Source organism: Manis javanica, chromosome 11 (genome assembly GCF_040802235.1).
Source record: "Manis javanica isolate MJ-LG chromosome 11, MJ_LKY, whole genome shotgun sequence".
Lineage (NCBI taxonomy): Eukaryota > Metazoa > Chordata > Mammalia > Pholidota > Manidae > Manis > Manis javanica.
In genome coordinates, this window is record NC_133166.1 from 27,482,897 (window position 1) to 27,505,455 (window position 22,559).

Genomic DNA, 22,559 nt, shown 5'->3' on the forward strand with positions numbered 1-22,559 from the left:
ATCACCTGTGCACATCATGCCTTATGCTGACCCTTACTCTAAAAAGCCCTATAAACCCCAAACCTTGCACCCTTAAGTGCACCTCCTCTCTGAGGTTGCCCACACTTGCCTTTCTTCCAGTGTGTCACTCTTTCTGTCCTACTTCAGATAAGTAGGGAGGGGCTACTGAGAGCTCTGATTTAGGCTTGCAAGTTCCTGTCAGCTGGGTAACCTGGACAGGACTGCAGCAATAGATCTTATAGATAAACGTAGTAGCCTGCCTGAAAATCTCTTTTCTTGGCTTTTGGGAAGTTCTCAGAACAGAATCTCACTCCATCCAGTGGTCTGCGGCTCCCCCAAATCCGGGGGTTGTAGGGACTTAGTTCCCATGCTGTGCAGATGCAAATGGACACTGGACATCAGGTTACATTGGCTTTAAGAGTTGTCAAGGGACTTGCCCTTATTCTGAGCAGCAATTCAATGAGCTTCCCTTTCCTCCCTCTATTTTCCTTTCTCTCTACTTTATTCAAATAAGCCTGCCTTTATCTACGTTGACTCTAGCCCACTCCTCCCTTGGAATGTATTCAAATAAAACTTTAACTCTTCTCCACTACTGTGTCTCTGCCCTTCAATTCTTTGTTGTGGTGGGGATGAGAACTGAGTAAAATAAACTCACCCACTGCCCCCAACAACTTGAGTGTTAGAATATCTAAAGTCTTAGGCATTAAAAAAAAAAGTACAGTCCAATCTAGTATCAAAACTTCTGTCCCTCCTCAAATCCTAAGCTGCGCTCTTTGGTCACCCCTAACCACCTCCATCAAGTTCAGGCTTGATTCACAATTTCGTAGGATGGCAGTGGGGAAGGATGTCATGGCTTGTTTTCTTGTTTCACTGCTGTATTTCCTTTCCTCTTCCCAGTTTCATTATTTGGTTTGGGAGGGGTGAGAGGTAAAGGGCAGCTGTAGTTTTTCTCTTAGCTGTTGAATAGTCCATGCCAAGGATACTCAAATCCTGCCTCTTGTGGTGTGCTTTTGTGCAGTCTGCAGAATGTCCCCATAGTCTTAATGACTGGACAGTACAGTTTGCTTGTGAGTTTCCCTTAACCCCTTCTGACAGTACATTTCCAGTTGTCTAATTCCACCTAAAAGAGGTGACTCTTTTAGGCAGGATTCTTCAAAAGGATCCCATCTGTATCCCACATACCTTGGAGAAACTCAATATCTTTGCTGAGCAAATTTCTGAAAGTGTGCTAACTTGTTCACCCTCCATGCTGGTGGCAACACTAAATGGACATGTGAATTTCTATAGCTCAATAAACCTGGGAGAAGGGAGAATGTCAATCGTTCCTCTGGCAAGAAAGCCCAGTCTGTGTATGTGGTTCTTTTGATCGTCCTTTCAATTAAATAGAATATGGAAGTAAGAGGAGGAACCCTGTAGCAAAACTTAAGAGTCCCATTTTAAAATTATGCAACATACAATCTTATATAAATATAAAATTGAGAGTTATATTCTCACTTTTGTTGTCTGCTAGTAAGTTTTATGGATGTGCCTAGCAGCTCTTGGGAATATTGGTATTTGTCCCATCTTCTCAGTAGATAGTGATGTTCTTCAGGACAGGAGTTAAATTTGTCTTTCTAATTTCACCATGCCTTGAATGGGGGAGTTTGTTTAAGAACAGCTAATTTCACTATACCTTGAGTGGAGAAGGTTTGTTTTCTTACCTATGTACCCTCTCTTCCAAAAAAAAAAAAGTTGCCAATGGGTAGCAACAGTTCAGTGCTGGCTCAGTACACTGAGCTCTGTCTCCCTTTCATTAACAAAATATATAGATATAGATGATTCCACTTACTTATGAGTAGAGAGTATACGTGGCATGATTTACATGAGTTAAGAATAGGGCTTTTCTTAAAAACAAATAAACAAATCTACAATTTCATGTTATAATAGTAAACTCTCATGTCTGTCAGTGTTCATAGTTTCAAACAATTGAAACTGAATGATTAAAGCAGATAAACCTATTGACTGGATCTTAAGAAACTCATAGAATCTTTAGGGTGTCTGGGAAAAGAGAATGGGCAGAAGAATGGGTGGCTGTGCAGCCAGAATCACAGCAAATATCTGCAAAAACAAAGCAAAACAAAAAACTGGTCTACTGGTGACAGTGCTTATGTTTACTACTAAATATGAGAGGCTGTACTTGCTCTGCGGATATTGACTGTGCCACTGCTGCAACTGGCCCCCAGAAAATCGAAAGTGGCACCACTGTTGATACTTTTTCAAGAAAAACATTTTCTACTACATCTGCCTCTTTGAGTCACTGGATTCTGATACAAAAATCCCAGGTGGGGGCATCTGATTGGCTAGTCCTACCTTATGTGCCAAGCCCTAGCTGGCAGGGGAGGTAGGAAAGTTAGTTTTTGACACTTTCTCTTCTAGGGGAAGGCAGGTTGGTCTTGCACCAAATATCTGAAGTAGAGAATTCCTGGAGCCTAGAAAAGAGACTCAGATTCAGATTCAGATGCTGATTAGGTAAAACAAAACAAAACAAATATTCGTTTTAAACTACTTTAATCTGAAGGAAATTTGACGCCAAAATAAGCATTTGGAATATATATTAAAGGATCATTTAAAATAAGTCTGAGTCTTTACTCAGAACAGGATTTGAAGAAATTATTAATAATAAAAGTTACCATTTACTGGAAAAGTTATTAAATAATTCTTAGATTGTCTTGTAGCACTACCATTACCATTACCAAGATAATTGTATAGGTTTTCTCTTTGAGTCTTTTAACATAGGAATTTATATGAAGGTACCCACTATTCTTGTTTTAAAATTCTGCTCTATTTTTCTTTCCAATTTTTTTAAAGCAAATTTTTCTGTATGTGGGAGAGGTGTGTGTGTGTTATTGTATGCTAGACATCCTTGTTCAATTGGGGTATCAGTTGAGGCTTATGGAATGAATTTGGAGGCTTCCATTCTTTTCTATTCTCCTATATAAAAAAACCAATAGAAAGAAATTGCTTTAAATTTTTGTGGGCCTGATAGAAATTGCTTCAAAAACTACCTAGGCCTACTACCTTTTTTGTGAAGTGATCTTTAACTTTCCATTGTTTTCTCTGTTATTGGTCTCATTAATCTTTTTAAACCAAATTTTAACACCTATTTTATAATTTATATTTTCCTTGAAATGTATATATTTCAGATTCTAACCTATAGTATTATATCCTATCTCTCATTCCTAATATTTATATGTATTTCCCTTTTATTTTGTTCAGATTTTCCAAAAGATTTAGTAAGTGTATATTTAGTTTTTTTAGTGATGCAGCTTTTATTTCTGACACAGCTTTTAATTATATTCATTTTATTACATTAAAAATTTTTTTTAAATAATAAATATATTTTATTATTTGAAAATCTTATCTTTATTTATTTATATAAATAAATCTTCTTTATATATCTAAAGGAACAAAATTTCCTGAGGTATCCTTCTATAACCCCTATATTTTGTGATATACTAAATGTGTAATACTCTAGTTGTCAATCATTTATAAATAGTCTGTGGTTTCAGTTTTGATTTCTACTTTATATAAAGAGATATTTTAAAGTTTCCAAGTTGTTAATTGTTTTGGGGGATTTATTCTTGATGTTAGATACTGTAGCATCTACAATTTCTACATTTTGGGGCATATTGATATTTTGATGGCTTATTAATCACTTTTTCTTTAAATAGTTTTATTATTATATATGAAATATAATTTATATACCATGAAGTTTACTTTTTTAAAGTGCACACTTCGTTCCTAAAATAGAGACCAGAGGATACAGGACAACATCCAGAACACATCCACACCTGTGAGAACCCAGCGCCTTGCGAAGGGGGAGAGGAAGGCCACAAACCAACAGGAAGGAAAGCTCTCCCAGCTGTCACTCGTACCAGCTCTGCAAACTATCCCTATCACCATGAAAAGGCAAAACTACAGGCAGACGAAGATCACAGAGACAACACCTGAGAAGGAGACAGACCTAACCAGTCTTCCTGAAAAAGAATTCAAAATAAAAATCATAAACATGCTGACAGAGATGCAGAGAAAAATGCAAGAGCAATGGGATGAACTCTGGGGGGAGATCACAGATGTCAGGAAGGAGATCACAGAAGTGAAACAATCCCTGGAAGGATTTATAAGCAGAATGGATAAGATGCAAGAGGCCATTGAAGGAATAGAAACCAGAGAACAGGAACGTATAGAAGCTGACATAGAGCGAGATAAAAGGATCTCCAGGAACGAAACAACACTAAGAGAACTATGTGACCAATCCAAAAGGAATAATATTTGTATTATAGGGGTACCAGAAGAAGAAGAAAGAGGAAAAGGGATAGAAAGTCTCTTTGAAGAAATAATTGCTGAAAACTTCCCCAAACTGGGGGAGGAAATAATCAAACAGACCACGGAAATACACAGAACCCCCAACAGAAAGGATACAAGGAGGACAACACCAAGACACATAATAATTAAAATGGCAAAGATCAAGGACAAGGAAAGAGTTTTAAAGGCAGCTAGAGAGAAAAAGGTCACTTATAAAGGAAAACCCATCAGGCTAACAGACTTCTCAACAGAAACCCTACAGGCCAGAAGAGAATGGCATGATATACTTAATGCAATGAAACAGAAGGGCCTTGAACCAAGGATACTGTATCCAGCACGACTATCATTTAAATATGATGGCGGGATTAAACAATTCCCAGACAAGCAAAAGCTGAGGGAATTTGCTTCCCACAAACCACCTCTACAGGGCATCTTACAGGGACTGCTCTAGATGGGAGCACTCCTAAAAAGAGCACAAAACAAAACACACAACATATGAAGAATGGAGGAGGAGGAATAAGAAGGGAGAGAAGAAAAGGATCTCCAGACAGTGTATATAACAGCTCAATAAGTGAGCTAAGTTAGGCAGTAAGATACTAAAGAAACTAACCTTGAACCTTTGGTAACCACGAATCTAAAGCCTGCAATGGCAATAAGTACATATCTCTCAATAGTCACCCTAAATGTAAATGGACTTAATGCACCAATCAAAAGACACAGAGTAACAGAATGGATAAAAAAGCAAGACCCATCTATATGCTGCTTACAAGAAACTCACCTCAAGCCCAAAGACAGGCACAGACTAAAAGTCACGGGATGGAAAAACATATTTCAGGCAAACAACAGTGAGAAGAAAGCAGGGGTGGCAGTACTAATATCAGACAAAATAGACTTCAAAACAAAGAAAGTAACAAGAGATAAAGAAGGCCACTACATAATGATAAAGGGCTCAGTCCAACAAGAGGATATAACCATTCTAAACATATATGCACCCAACACAGGAGCACCAGCATTTGTGAAACAAATACTAACAGAACTAAAGAGGGAAATAGACTGCAATGCATTCATTGTAGGAGACTTCAACACACCACTCACCCCAAAGGATAGATCCACTGGGCAGAAAATAAGTAAGGACACACAGGCACTGAACAACACATTAGAACAGATGGACCTAATAGACATCTATAAAACTCTATATCCAAAAGCAACAGGATATACATTCTTCTCAAGTGCACATGGAACATTCTCCAGAATAGACCACATACTAGCTCACAAAAAGAGCCTCAGTAAATTCCACAATATTGAAATTCTACCAACCAATTTTTCAGACCACAAAGGTATAAAACTAGAAATAAATTCTACAAAGAAAACTAAAAGTCTCACAAACACATGGAGGCTTAACAACATGCTTCTAAATAATCAATGGATCAATGAACAAATCAAAATAGAGATCAAGGAATATATAGAAACAAATGACAACAACAACACAAAGCCCCAACTTCTGTGGGATGCAGCGAAAGCAGTCTTAAGAGGAAAGTATGTTGCGATCCAGGCACATTTGAAGAAGGAAGAACAATCCCAAATGAATAGTCTAACATCACAATTATCGAAATTGGAAAAAGAAGAACAAATGAGGCCTAAAGTCAGCAGAAGGAGGGACATAATAAAGATCAGAGAAGAAATAAACAAAATTGAGGAGAATAAAACAATAGCAAAAATCAACGAAACCAAGAGCTGGTTCTTTGAGAAAATAAACAAAATAGATAAGCCTCTAGCCAAACTTATTAAGAGAAAAAGAGAATCAACACAAATCAACATAATCAGAAATGAGAATGGAAAAATCACAACAGACTCCACAGAAATACAAAGAATTATTAAAGACTACTATGAAAACCTATATGCCAACAAGCTGGAAAACCTAGAAGAAATGGACAACTTCCTAGAAAAATACAACCTCCCAAGAATGACCAAGGAAGAAACACAAAAGTTAAACAAACCAATTAGGAGCAAAGAAATTGAGACGGTAATCAAAAAACTACCCAAGAACAAATCCCCGGGGCCGGACAGATTTACCTCGGAATTTTATCAGACACACAGAGAAGACATAATACCCATTCTCCTTAAAGTGTTCCAAAAAATAGAAGAGGAGGGAATACTCCCAAACTCATTCTATGAAGCCAACATCACCCTAATACCAAAACCAGGCAAAGACCCCACCAAAAAAGAAAATTACAGACCAATATCCCTGATGAATGTAGATGCAAAAATACTCAATAAAATATTAGCAAACAGAATTCAACAATATATCAAAAGGATCATACACCATGACCAAGTGGGATTCATCCCAGGGATGCAAGGATGGTACAACATTTGAAAATCCATCAACATCATCCACCACATCAACAAAAAGAAAGACAAAAACCACATGATCATCTCCATAGATGCTGAAAAAAAGCATTTAACAAAATTCAACATCCATTCATGATAAAAACTCTCAGCAAAATGGGAATATAGGGCAAGTACCTCAACATAATAAAGGCCATATATGATAAACCCACAGCCAGCATTATACTGAACAGCGAGAAGCTGAAAGCATTTCCTCTGAGATCGGGAACCAGACAGGGATGCCCACTCTCTCCACTGTTATTTAACATAGTACTGGAGGTCCTAGCCACGGCAATCAGACAAAACAAAGAAATACAAGGAATCCAGATTGGTAAAGAAGAAGTTAAACTGTCATTATTTGCAGATGATATGATACTGTACATAAAAAACCCTAAAGACTCTACCCCAAAACTACTAGAACTGATATCAGAATACAGCAAAGTTGCAGGATACAAAATTAACACACAGAAATCTGTAGCTTTCCTATACACTAACAATGAACCAATAGAAAGAGAAATCAGGAAAACAATTCCATTCACAATTGCATCAAAAAGAATAAAATACCTAGGAATAAACCTAACCAAAGAAGTGAAAAGACCTATACTCTGAAAACTACAAGTCACTCTTAAGAGAAATTAAAGGGGACACTAACAAATGGAAACTCATCCCATGCTCGTGGCTAGGAACAATCAAAATCGTCAAAATGGCCATCCTGCCCAAAGCAGTATACAGATTTGATGCAATCCCTATCAAATTACCAACAACATTCTTCAATGAACTGGAACAAATAACTCAAAAATTCATATGGAAACACCAAAGACCCCGAATAGCCAAAACAATCCTGAAAAAGAAGAATAAAGTAGGGGGGATCTCACTCCCCAACTTCAAGCTCTACTACAAAGCCATAGTAATCAAGACAATTTGGTACTGGCACAAGAACAGAGCCACAGACCAGTGGAACAGATTAGAGACTCCAGAAATTAACCCAAACATATATGGTCAATTAATATTTGATAAAGGAGCCATGGACATACAATGGCAAAATGACAGTCTCTTCAACAGATGGTGCTGGCAAAACTAGACAGCTACATGTAGGAAAATGAAACTGGACCATTGTCTAACCCCATATACGAAGGTAAACTCAAAATGGATCAAAGACCTGAATGTAAGTCATGAAACCATTAAACTCTTGGAAAAAAACATAGGCAAAAACCTCCTAGACATAAACATGAGTGACCTCTTCTTGAACATATCTCCCCGGGCAAGGAAAACAACAGCAAAAATGAGCAAGTGGGACTACATTAAGCTGAAAAGCTTCTGTACAGTGAAAGACACCATCAATAGAACAAAAAGGAACCCTACAGTATGGGAGAATATATTTGAAAATGACAGATCCGACAAAGGCTTGACATCAAGAATATATAAAGAGCTCACATGCCTCAACAAACAAAAAACAAATAACCCAATTAAAAAATGGGCAGAGGAACTGAACAGACAGTTCTCTAAAAAAGAAATACAGATGGCCAACAGACATATGAAAAGATGCTCCACATCACTAATTATCAGAGAAATGCAAATTAAAACTACAATGAGGTATCACCTCACACCAGTAAGGATAGCTGCCATCCAAAAGACAAACAACAACAAATGTTGGCGAGGCTGTGGAGAAAGGGGAGTCCTCCTACACTGCTGGTGGGAATGTGAATTAGTTCAACCATTGTGGAAAGCAGTATGGAGGTTCATCAAAATACTCAAAACAGACCTACCATTTGACCCAGGAATACCACTCGTAAGAATTTACCCTAATAATGCAGCAATCAAGTTTGAGAAAGACAGATGCACCCCTATGTTTATTGCAGCACTATTTACAATAGCCAAGAATTGGAAGCAACCTAAATGTCCATCGGTAGATGAATGGATAAAGAAGATGTGGTACATATACACAATGGAATACTACTCAGCCATAAGAAGAGGGAAAATCCTACCATTTGCAGCAACATGGATGGAGCTGGAGAGTATTATGCTCAGTGAAATAAGCCAAGTGGAGAAAGAGAAATAGCAAATAATTTCACTCATCTGAGGAGTATAAGAACAAAGGAAAAACTGAAGGAACAAAACATCAGCGGAATTATAGAATCCAAAAATGGATGAACAGAAGATCAGGGCCTAGCTTGGCTACCCAGAAAATGAACTAAGATACGATATGAGGAGGAGCTTCCGGCATCAGCACTCTCTGGAGGACTCATGCCGGGGGATGATCATCAAAAAGCCTCCACAGGGATCCGGTCGATGCTGCGGTTGTGGCTGCGTCCATCCCACCGTTTCCTGGACTTGCCATTGGAATGAGGAGGGAGATGTCTAGGCTGGCATGTGCATACAGTGAGACAACGAATTTGACCGGATCTGTACTGTTGGAACTCAACCAGGAGTTGGGAGGGGTGCAAGTTGTAGCGCTCAAAAATCTTACGACTATAGACTATCTAGGGTTAAAAGAACATATGGGATGTGAACAGATCCCAGAAATGGGTTGCTTTAATTTGTCTGATTTCTCTCAGAGTGTTCAAGTACAGTTGGACAATATCCATCATATCATAGACAAATTTTCACAAATGCCTAGGGTGCCTAAATGGTTTTCTTGGCTTCACTGGAGATGGATGGTAATTATAGATTTGCTTTGTTTATGTCACCGTATTCCTATTATGTTAATATGTGAGCGCAAGTTAGTTGGTAGTTTAAAACCTATACATGTTTAAGGTACTCTACAAGAAGATATGTCAAAGAAATAATCAATCCTCCCATGTTTTCTTCCATATGCTACCTCTATAGCTTTTCTTCTTCCTTCCTAATTACAACCCTTAAATAGAATTCGTGCCTCATATCGAATTTACTGAGCATCATAATTCCTCCAGGTGGTAAAGATACCTCAAGACAAGTGCTGGGCATAGAAGCCACAGGGCATAAATCTGCAAAGAAGTGAAAAGCTAACCTTTTCAAACAATATGGCTTCTCTCTCACTTACCAACTTTACATTTCCCTGTATGGCCCCAGAAGATGACTGGTTAGCCAGAGACGGGTAAGATTCCTCAAGGGAGGAACAACCTAAGACAGGCACAGTCGCAGGGGGGCCATCAGGTGAGAAATCAGGGAAGAACAGTGGTGAAGCTTAGAACCTCACCCCCCCCCCTGTTTTGAGAGAAAGCTTCTGCACCCGTGGATGTTTTATTGCCCTTGTCTAGCTCTGATTAACACATAGTCTACAGGCACACACCTGATCATCTACAATTGCTCTCTTACAACACTAAACTATGTTTTCTAACTTTATCTTGCATCTACCTACCCCTTCAGCATTTTATTAAAAATAAAAATAATAACAGTAATAAAGGGAGAAATGTGGGATCCACATATAAATCAAGTATAAAAATCAAACGAATATTCATATTTGACCTGATTGTTTATAGTTCATAATGCGTGATCAAAACCAAAAGTTTCTGTGATGTACAGTATAAGGGCTGTTCACCATGTAAGAACTTATTCACTATGTAAGAATTCATTCACCATGTAAGAACTTGTTCGTTATGCTTCAGAAGATTGGAGACTGACGAGAATTAGGCTTGAGATGGATCAATGATTGTGCATTGAGCATTGACCCCCCTATACAGAATTTTATTGTTGTTAACAACCATTTGATCAATAAATATGAGAGATGCATTCTCAAAAAAAAAAGTGCACACTTTAGTGTTTGTTAGTATATTTAGTGTTATGTAACCATCGTCATAATTTAATTTTAGATAATTTTCATCACCTCCAAAACAAACATCTATGAATAAGTTTTTGTGCAGCCATGTTTCATTTCTCCTGGGTATCAATGGAGGAATGAAATTGCTGGATCATATGGTAGCTCTTTAACATTTGGAGAAACTGACAAACTGTTTTCCAAGTTACCAAAAATTCCCATTTCTCTGGGAAAACGACATTAATTTTACTTACTTTACAATCTTCTGCTTTAGTATTAACTGTGTACTTGGGTTAGGTCTGTGTTCAGCTTAGTTTCTTTCTTTCTGTTTGTTTTCTGCACCTATTTTGGTTACTTTCAGTTGGACTGACCTGTGTTGATAGATGGAATGATTATCCCCAGGGTATTCTCCCAATAGCAAATGCAGAGGCTAATTATGAGAAGGCAAGTGTACTCAGGTTGGCTGCTCTACTGTTGCCCAGGTACTTAGATTCTCTGTCATTGTGAAGGCTGGAGGTTAACCCTGATTCTGCCTCTGGAAGTTTTTCTTATAACTCTCTTTCTCTAATGAGAGAATTTTTCTTGTGGCTTTATCCCAGAATCAAATGCCACAGCTCTGATCACTGAGACTGGCTCAGAGCTTTTCTGCAGTTCTTTGATTTCCACCCTGAGCATACCAGAAGCACTCTTAACTCCGTGATCCAGCTATCTTTGATCTCAGGGTTTTTCAAGGTATTGTTGGGAAAGTTTACTTTAGACAAAATATCCTCTTCCATATATGTTAGTTCACATGTCTGTATCTGTCAACATATCTATATTGCATATATATGTGTATATGCTGTTGTCAATACTTTACATTGCATAGCTATTTCCTAGACTTTTTAGGCCACTGGAAATCTTGTTCTAAATGCAGTTTGTTTGAGCCATATATATTAAAGAGATAGAAAATCTAAATAAAATAGTTGCCATGAAATAAATAGAGAAAGTTGTCAAACATTGCCTTTGTCTTTCTCCTCCTCTTAAAAATGGAGTGGAATGATAAATTAATCAGGCGCAAGATTCAAGGAAAAATAGTGCCAATGATAGAAGGACAATTTCCAAGTTAAAAAGAGGAGGAAAACCTAATTATTTTTACAAATACTATAGGTTAAAGTTTAGGGGCATTGGAATTAGGCTGCCTGGATTCAAATCGTGGCCTCTTCATCTAGTAGCAGTATGATATTAAACAAGTTATTTAACCTCCCTGTGCTTCAGTTTCTTACTAGTAAAGAGGGGATAAAGCTGTTGTCAGGCATAAGTGAGTTAATACATCTAAAATCCTTTGGCACAGATTAAGTGCTTAAGAGATGTTTGATATTGTTACTGTGGTTGCTATTATTATTATTATTATAAGCTGACAAAGTCATTAAAAATATACATATTAATTTCACAAAAAATTAGGTCAACATTCTAATTACACTTAGCAAATAGAATCTGAAACATTAAAAAATAAAGTACACCAGAGCCAAATATGGCTTGTTCATTATTAGGAAATACTAATATTATTTTCTCCATGGGTACAGAAGATGAACTTCATAAAATTTATATACATTTATGATTAAAATTCTTAATAAAGTAGGACTACATAGATACTTTTGTAGTATGGTAAAAATACATTTTTCACATAAGAAACTCATGTTATCTTTAAGTGAAAAATCAAAAGCATTTCCGCTAAAGCTAAGAAGACAAAGATACTCCCTACTTTACTATGATACTATGATCATGTATTTAACATTGTTATATTTACAAATTAATAAGATTTTCTAAGAAAAAAATGAGTTACACAAATGGAAAGAGAATGGGTGCCATGTTTACAAATGCTAAACTTGTAAATCTGTGAAGCAATAAAATCGATTGAGAATTACTAGAATAAATAAAGCTATTCTGTTATTGCTTTCTAAAGTTAATATAAAAAACAATGAGTTTGTTATGTACAAACAATACCTGGTCAAAAAGCATAATAGAAAAGAAAATCTCATATGCAATGGCAACCACAGAGACAAGAAGCTGGAATAGACTTAATGATAAATGTAGAACTGATCTGAAGGAATCTCTAAAGCTTTTGTGTGGTATATAAATGAAGACTTGAATAAATGACATGTTTTTCTTAAGAGGCTTCATTGCTGTAAAGAAATATATTTTTCTTAAATTTAATGTACATTTAAGTCAATCTCAATAAATATATCAAGATTGTTTTTGGAATTAGGTAAGTCTATATATTCAGAAAAAAGCATGAGTAGTCAGAAAATTATGAAAAAGAAGATATGCAGGTGTATTAGCCTTGCCAGATAGTCACAAAGAAAAGAAAACTTCATATTTAAAAAGAATTTGGTGCAGGTTCATTAATAGGCAGAGTTGGAAGTTCATACAAGGATTCATATTTACTCAGTAATTAAACTGTTATTTAAAATCAGTGGCAAATAGATGGATTATTAAGAAAACACATGGCCACAATAAAATAAAATAATTTGCAGAAGGGTCAAATTTTAAACTCAAAAAGTTACTAAATGTTCTAGAAGAAAATAAGATCATTTATTATTATTCTTGTTGTTACTGTTATTATAACTGAGTGGAGAATTCCATTCTAAGCAATAAACAAAACCATATGCCACAAAGAAAAAGACCTATATATGTGATGATGTAAAATTTCTTTCTTTTTTCTTCCAGTTTTATTGAGAAATAATTGATATGCATCACTGTATAAGTTTAAGGCATACAGCATGATGGTTTGATTTACATATATTATGAAATGATTACCAAAATACGTTTGGTATTTTATCTCCATAAAATAAAGTAGGACTATTTTATCCATTATCTCATATACATATAATAAAAAGAAAAGAAAGAAGAAAAAGAAAAAAAATTCTCCTCGTGATGAGAACTTTTAGGATTTACTCTCTCAAGAACTTTCCTATATATCATAGAATTAATTTTGACTGATTATAGTTATCATGTACATTACATTTCTAGTTCTGATTTGTCTTATAACAAGAATTTTGTACCTTTTAATCACCTTCCTCCAACCCCCCTGCCCCCACTGTCTGCACATAACCACAAGTCTGATCTCTTTTGATATGAATTTTGTTTTGTTTTAGATTCCATCTGGAGCACTGTAACCGACTAATAACATACAATTACAACAGCAAAAAAATTATGATAATCCTCAATCTGGAGAATTCAGCTAAATTCAAAGTCCTATGCAGATTTAGTCCATAGCTCACCCATTCCACAGGCAGTCAGTAGCTGAATGGGTAGGGAGTTCAGAGCAGTCATCATGCAGCAGCTGCAGCCAGGGGCCACATTGGCAGGGGTTGGGAAAGCCTGGACCTTGTCTATGACTGCTTCTGAAATAACTTTAGTTTTACCCAACAAGACAACCCCAAGAACTTTACTGACAAACGAGGTCCCTGAACCTTGGTGCTATTCACAGCCCATCCTTTCTCTTATTGATGTTGCAGCAGTCTAGGAACTGCCCCTTCTAAATCTTCAAGAGAATAAGATGTGAGCATGACATCATCAGTGTAGTGATACAGCCACATCATTGTGGTTTCTTCCATGTGGCCAAGTTCTGGGCTACAAGTCTGTGACAAATGGTGGGACTGTGGAGGTATTCCTGTGGAAGGACAGTGAATATCTACTGCCAGCCTTCCCACATGAAGGCAAAATGTTCCTGACTTTCCTGTGCTATGTCAGTAGAGAGGAAAACATTAGAAAGGTCCACAACATAATAATATGTCCCTAGTTCATGACTGAGGGTGTCCATAAGGGCTGCTATAGAGGGGACAGCAGCATGCAAAGAGGGGACAGCAGCAAAGCATGCACTTATTCAGTTCCCTGTAGTGCATGGTCATACACCAGGAGCCAATTGAAAGGACTATGAGTGGGCCTTATGATGCCCACTTTCTTCAACTCCTGTAGAGTTTCTCCAATTTCCTTGTGTCCCCCAGGCAATTTATATTGCCTACTATCTGTCCCCTGCCCAGGTACAGGCAGAGATAGAGACAGGTGCTGAGCATGTCCCCTTAGAACTGCCTTTACCACACGTACCCACAGCCTGAACTCAACTGCAGTGGTCTGTAACCATAGACCCTGCAGGGTATCCACCCCCAAAATATATTCAGGGATGGGAGAAATATACACGGCATACTCCTTTGGGGTAAATGCCCTATCCCCAATGGGATTTGGGCTTTCTTCACTCTCATTGCCTTACCCCATAGCCATCTATCACAGCACAGGTCCTGGGAAAATGCTCAGGGTTGTCATAAATCAGAGAACACTCAGCTCCTGTGTCCACCAGTGCCAGGACACGTTGTACATTCACAGGAGACCAATGAATTGCTTATTCTACATGTGGCCTCCGGTCCCCACCACATCCCCCAAGGTGGGGCCTTGACCCTTCCTTAGTCAAACTGCAACATCCAATATCCTCCTGTGGGGGTGAGGGCACAGGTGGATCCTGAGCACTGTCCCCCGGGAAGTTCTTGCAGGGACACAGTCAGGACGTGGGACTTTGCCTCCGGCTTCTGTGTCCTGGACCTCAGTGGCTGGAACCGCTGCTCTGGCTTTAATTGGTGCCACAATTCTAACAAGATCCTACTGGGCTGCCCACCAAGTTTTTCTTTCACTACCCAGCCTTTATCAAATCAACCCACATCTGGGTCCTCAAGACCTTCACAGGGCCCTTTGCAACTCTCCTTTCAGTCATAGCCTGTACTTCCGTGTTCTTATTGTTTCAACCTCCCCTAGATCTGCCAAAGTACGAGTAGCCTCACTTATGGTTTGCCCTATGAGGGGGACAAGAGTAGTCACTAGGGACCCAGAGAGAGATGGGGGAGCTGTACGGAGCACCAGATTTCTTGTTCCTACTTTGAACGACTCCTCATTGGGGCCCTGGGGATCTATATTATAGGTATTTTTCACACCCAGCTCCCGTAACACCTGCTAGAGCTCTGCATAAATTTTTCAGCTAGTGAGTAAATATGGCAAATCACCCTGATTAGGCCCAACTGCCCTGATGGCTGCTGTTAGTCAAGCCAGAAGCACTTGATTCCTTGAGGTGTGATGGGCACTTTGCAACTGCTTGAAAGAAGGAAGGATGAGTCATCAGGGAAGCCAGTCTATGCATTTCAGAACCCAACATAACAATGTTTTCCACCCCCATATCCCATAGATGCAAAAGCCATGTAGGCAGAGGTTCCGACAGCTTCTGCTGAAACTGGACCCTCATGTCTACCAGCTCATCCTGGGTATAGGGGCAGAGCATGGAGTGCTCCACAGCCTGGGGAGGTGGTGGCTTCTCCCACTGAGGAGCCCATGGTTTTTGCATTTTTATTTTCTTAATTACAACCTGGCAGGCTGGTGTACCTGGCTGTGGCCTTGGCAACAGACAGCCCTCTGCCCCACCCCCTCATCCTCTTCCAACACCTCCTCTATCGTCTCTGGGGCTAAAGACACCGCTCTTTCCTCCCCCCCCAACCTCCTGCAACACGGATTCTCTGGCTGCCTCCTCCATCACTGCTAACTTATCTTCCAAGAGCACAACCGGTCATCTCAATAACTGTTTCTCTTTCTTAAGAGCATCCCATAGGTCATCACCCAGCTCCTCCAAGATGCTGAAGTGTGTCTCTGTCCTGCCGAAGTCTCTCTCTCTCGCCTCAGTAACCCTTTCCAATATCTCGAGAAACATATCCCACAATCCCAGCTGCTACATGGCCACTCAGGGCCACTAAGCAGTCTTCTGTCTCACAGAGGGCTAATTTCACAGCTTCCGGTGTCTCTATTCTTCCCCAGTTCTGGGGAAGGCCCCACCCCTCTAGGAGGTGCTTTACCCTAGACCAGTTCCCTACTAGAGGCTCCCCAATTGGAAGCTCCATAGATAGGGGGGTTCCTGGGTAAAACTGCACCCTCCACCGCAGCAGCCACTGGGGCCTCCCCACCATCCACGGGGGAGTTCTAGGTATCTCCTCCCCATCTCTAGAGGTAGCCCGCCCAAGGATTGCACCCATAAAGACAGATTTTGGGTTCAGAGGTCCTGCTGACTACTGCCAGATGTAACTCCTGGGGAAATATATTTTCCCAGCCCAGGGCAAAATGCCTTTGAAACCAAAATCAGTCAAAGGGAGAAATAAACTGGGGGAAGCTGTTTATTTCTTACAAGCAGTTGTCCACTTCTGCTCCCCCATGTCTCTCGTGACCTGGCTGCAAAAAGGGACCCCAGCCAACCTTTCCAGTACAGCTATGCCCTCTCTCTCCCTTGTAATCAGCTATCGATAGGGAGATGCACAAGGCCAAGTGAGAGATTCTGGAAATACTGCAATTTTACCCACACTCTCTTAACAACTTTCCTATATATCATAGAATTAATTTAAACTGATTATAGTTATCGTGTTGTACATTACATTTGTCATATAACAGTAATTTTGTACCTTTTGATCACCTTCCTCCAATCCCCCTGCCCCCACTGTCTACTACATAACCACAACTATGATCTCTTTTTATATGAGTTTTGTTTTGTTTTAGACTCCACATATAGATGAGATCATACAGTATTTGCCGTTCTCTAACTTACTTCCCTTATCATGCCTTCAAGGTCTATCTGTACTGTTTAAAATGGTAGAATTTCCTCATTTTTTATGGCTGAATAATATTACATTGCATATTATCTATATATGTCTCACAACTGAATAGATGGTTGGGACTGGGTACATATGCAGTAGTAGGGGCAGCGAGATGGGACCCAGGGATATATGGAGTGTTCACAGACTTGAATCAGGCAAGATTGCATACTGAATTCCCTGGTCAGGTGAGGTCACCAGTTCTGCTTTGCAGTTGGGGAAGCAAAACTCTGTATTCTCTGTTCAAGTGTATGTAAAGCTGTTGAATGGGTTATGCAGCTTCCCATGTGCTCTGGTTAGGTTCATGGTCAAACAGGCAGAAGGCTGTATTCAGCCATGAATGGGACTATGAATTAGAGTCCCTGCCTTTGCTCAGTGGGAGAAGCAGCTCTAAAGCCAGTACAGCTGTTTGTTGTCTTAGCTTAAGCTGATTGAATAGGACCATGCCCTCTGACCGAACAGGAGCACTAGCATTGCTCTGCAAACTATCAGCTCTGCCCAGCTGCCTCTCAACTTGAGTTCTGCTGGGCTACACAGCTTCCAGGAGTTGTTACCAGCCCTTCTAGTCAGATGGGACTAGACAACACTCTCCACAGGGGATGGGGCTGTGAGTCAGCTTCTTGCTGGACATGGGCAAACTAGGCTTTACAGCTGGCAAGACTCCTAGTTTGAGGATCAGAATCAGGTAGTTCTCCAGCCCCCTAGTTTCCTGCTCAGTGTGCCACTTGTTGGTTCTGCAGATGAGCAAAATCACTGGTTGGGATTACCACTTGGGCACTGCAGTTATGAGTCAGTCAGCCAACATCTATGTCTTGGTTGTCACAAGCCCCTTGCCTCTTTTCTGTCACAGATTCCTAGTGTTGAAGATTCTCCTGAAATCCCCATGGGGCAAGGTCAGAGTGGGGCTTTCCACAAAGTGACCCACAGTGCTAGGGGCCTAGGTTGTTGGCTGTCCCCCCTGGATTTTCTTTCCCCACTGGAGGAAGCAGAGGCTCAGGGGAGACCTCATCACATGGTGTGGCACTGGCCTGGGGGAGGGGCAATGTGGTCAACGTGTAGTATTTCTCTTACCTGTGTGATGCGGTCTGTCATGGTCTCTGTGCTGCGGTGGGGCGTGGGTGTGTCAGCTTCACCACTGTGTTCTAGGATTCTGTCAGGAGTGTCTTGTTCTTCTTGTGATGGGGAGTGAAGTCAGGAACACCCTGTGTCACCATCTTGATGATGTTACTTCCCACAAACTATATTTCTGAAAGTTAAGAAGTAGAATATGAAAGTCAAGGGAAAGTTATTAAATGGAAATTAATATTTGTAACCTCTATGTGAGATAAAGTACTAATTTCTTAACATAAAAAAGGTCTTATAAATAAATAAACAAAACCCACCACAATGCAATAGAAAAAGAAGCAAATTACAAGAATGGTCAGTAGAAAGGAAAAGAGAGTATAAATAGATTGTCAGTAAGTGAATGGATCCTAATACCACCAACAGATAACACATTTTAAAATGTGAGATTTTATTTTAATAAATTTGATAATGTAGTGGGGTTGGCAAGGGTGTGAAGAAACAGACAAAGGCAGAGTGTGGTAGATACTGCAATATCTAAGAAAAAAAATTACTTACCCTATGATTCAGCAGTTCCACTTAAATGAAAACTGTTCTTCAGATATATTAATCATTGCAGTACTCTTATTTTTGTAATAGTCAAATTAGGAAATAGCCCTAAATCTCCATCAGTATCTGGTTAAATAAAAGTTTGTATATCACTGAAGCAATGAATAGAATAAAACAGTTATGTGTGTGTTGATAATGAGAGATCTCCAACATATTTTAACTGAATAAAAATATAAGGGGTAATATCTGAATTCAGCAAAGTTTCAGGATACAAAATTAATATACAGAAATCTGTTGCATTCCTATACACTAATGATGAACTAGCAGAAAGAGAAATCAGGAAAACAATTCCATTCACAATTGCATCAAAAAGAATAAAATACCTAGGAATAAATCTAACCAAGGAAGTGAAAGACCTATACCCTGAAAACTACAAGACACTCTTTTAAGAGAAATTAAAGAGGACACTAATAAATGGAAATTCATCCCATGCTCTTCGCTAGGAAGAATTAATATTGTCAAAATGGCCATCCTACCTAAAGCAATCTACAGATTCAATGCAATCCCTATCAAAATATCAGCAGCATTCTTCAAGGAACTGGAACAAATAGTTCTAAAATTCATATGGAACCACAAAAGACCCTGAATAACTAAAACAATCCTGAGAAGGAAGAATTAAGTGGGGGGGGGATCTTGTTTCCCAATTTCAAGCTCGACTACAAAGCCACAGTAACCAAGACAATTTGGTACTGGTACAAGAACAGACCCATAGACCAGTGGAACAGAATAGAGAGTCCAGATATTAACCAAAGCATATATGGTCAATTAATATATGATAAAGGAGCCATGGATATACAATGGGGAAATGACAGTCTCTTCAACAGCTGGTGTTGACAAAACTGGACAGCTACTTGTAAGAGAGTGAAACTGGATCATTGTCTGACCCCATACACAAAAGTAAATTCAAAATGGATCAAAGACCCGAATGTAAGTCATGAAGCCATAAAACTCTTAGAAAAAAACATAGGCAAAAATCTCTTGGACATAAACATGAGTGACTTCTTCATGAACATATCTCCCCAGGCAAGGGAAACAAAAGCAAAAATGAACAAGTGGGACTATATCAAACTCAAAAGCTTCTGTACAGCAAAGGACACCATCAGTAGAACAAAAATGCATCCTACAATATGGGAGAATATATTCATAAATGACGTATCTGATAAGGGGTTGACATCCAAAATATATAAAGAGCTCATACACCTCAACAAACAAAAAGCAAATAATGCAATTAAAAAATGGGCAGAGGATCTGAAGAGACACTTCTCTAAAGAAGAAATTCAGATGGCCAACAGGCACATGAAAAGATGCTCCACATTGCTTGTCATCAGAGAAAAGCAAATTAAAACCACAATGAGATATCACCTCACACCAGTTAGGATGGTCACCATCCAAAAGACAAACAACAACAAATGTTGGCAAGGATATGGAGAAAGGGGAACCTTCCTTCACTGCTGGTGGGAATGTAAATTAGTTCAACCATTGTGGAAAGCAGTATGGAGGTTCCTCAAAAAACTAAAAATAGAAATACCATTTGACCCAGGAATTCCACTCCTAGGAATTTACCCTAAGAATGCAGGAATCCAGTTTGAAAAAGACATATACACCCCTATGTTTATTGCAGCACTATTTACAATATCCAATAAATGGAAGCAACCTAAGTGTCCATCAATAGATGAATGGATAAAGAAGATGAGGTACATATACACAATGGAATATTATGTAGCCATAAGAAGAAAACAAATCCTACCATTTGCGACAACATGGATGAAGCTAGAGGGTATTATGCTCAGTGAAATAAGCCAGGCAGAGAAAGACATGTACCAAATGATTTCACTCATCTGTGGAGTATAAGAACAAAGCAAAAACTGAAGGAACAAAACAGCAGCAGAATCACAGAACCCAAGAATGGACTAATAGTTACCAAAGGGAAAGGGACTGGGGAGGATGGGTGGGAAGGGAGGGATAAGGGGGAAAAAGGGACATTACTATTAGCACACAAAATGTAGGGTGGGGGGCATGGGGAAGGCAGTATAACACAGAGAAGACAAGTAGTAATTCCACAGCATCTTACTACACTGATGGACAGTGACTGTAATAGGGTATGTGGTGGGGACTTAATAATGGGGGGAGTCTAGTAACCATAATGTTGCTCATGTAATTGTACATTAATGATACCAAAAAAAAATGTAAGGGGTATGCATGAGTTTGTTTCTTCAAGAAGCAGGTATAAAGATGGGACTAGACATATGTAACTCCAGGGAGAAAATCCCAGGGCAAAATAACCTTTGAAACCAAAATCAGTCAAAGGGAGAAATAAAGTGGGTGAAACCTGTTTATTCCTTACTAGGAGTTGTCCACTTCTGCTCACCCGTGTCTCTCATGACCTGGCTGCAGAAAAAAGGGACCCCACCCAACCTCTCCAGTCCAGGTATACTCTTGCTCCCCCTTGTAATTACCTACTGATATGGAAATGTATACTTGTCTCCACCCCTTGGAAACACCTATTGATATGGAGATTCATTAAGTCCAGGCAAGGGAATCTGGAACTGTTGCAATTTTATCCACAACATGTTAAGAGATTTATTTGAGGAAATGCCTATGAAGGATACAGGGGGAGAGAGCAATAATAGGCAAAGAAGGCCTTCAAACAACATTGTAAGTCTGAGAAAGGAGAAAGGGAAGGAAGTACTGGGTAAAAAGAGTGTCAGGTCACAGTGAGTTTAGAGAAGGTCCTGGCCAGGACTTTAAAGAATCCTAAGCAAAGATTGCTTTGCAGGCTTGGGCCTTGTCATGCTCAGTCATTGAGTAGGAGCATCCTGGGAGAGGTGTGGCCTCAGTGGGAACACCATGGTAGATCCAAAAAGGTGGCAACTGGAGGCTGTGAGTCAGCTATGTTCCTCACAACTGGTTCTTTTGAATGAGGTCTAAGTGGTGTATCTCCATGCCACTTCTTATGCCACATAGATTTACTTTTACAAACATATTTGGCCAACAACCTCTCCTTGAAGTCTGTAGACCCCTTTTCTTGAGGAAAAACTTGAAAGGGGAGAGTTAGTGGTGAACTATAGCTTGCATCACTTCAGTTGGTCTTGGGAGTGTAAACAAAGATAACTTCTCTCATTTCCACTATCAATTCTAGATTTCTGAACTCACCTTCAGCTGTCGTGATCCAGACCTGTAGATCAGGTATTCTGTAAGCCTCTAGAGATGGTAGTTCTGATCAAGGCCCTGCAGGCAGGAAAAGCAAACCCACACTTGAAATAGGTATCTATCCCCATGAAGATGAAGTGTTGGCCCTTCCAGGATGGAAGGAGTACTATGAATTTGCCACCATGTGTCCATTTGACTTCTTTGAGGACTAATGGCATATTTGTGACTCAGCATAGGTCTCTGTTCCTGGAGGTTGGATATTCAAGGCAGTAGCTGGATTAACCTTGGTAAGTGGAAGTTCCTGTTATTGGGTTCATGCATAGCCTACCTACTGTCATAACAATTTCATTTGTGTTTCTGTCATGCCGATTCTTGGGAGTCTGATGAGGAAGAATAGGTAACATCAACTGATGAAGTCATTTTGCCAACCTGGTGCCTTTTTATTAGTGGTTGCTTTCTGGTGGGCATGTGTGATATAAAAATCTTCATACTTCGTGCTCACTGCCACATGTCCATCCACGTGCTGTACCCAAGACCCTCTTATTTCTGATCTCTCTGTACATTTCCTTTAGGACTTGGACTGGCCAGTCATCCTTTTGGCCACTGCATAGGAATATGAATAT

General features: G+C 39.3%; 1 protein-coding gene across 2 annotated transcripts in view; it reads right to left on the reverse strand.

The window, feature by feature from the left end:
- LOC108399710 (interferon-induced very large GTPase 1-like) overlaps positions 1–22,559 on the reverse strand; it is a 66,119-nt gene that overhangs the window by 14,602 nt on the left and 28,958 nt on the right. For both annotated transcript variants that reach the window (XR_012122593.1, XR_012122592.1), the window contains exons 3-4: positions 21,940–22,014; positions 18,187–18,361 (exon numbers count right to left, since the gene is read on the reverse strand). The gene's annotated coding sequence lies outside the window, so the exon portion shown is untranslated. The remainder of the gene's footprint in view (positions 1–18,186; positions 18,362–21,939; positions 22,015–22,559) is intronic.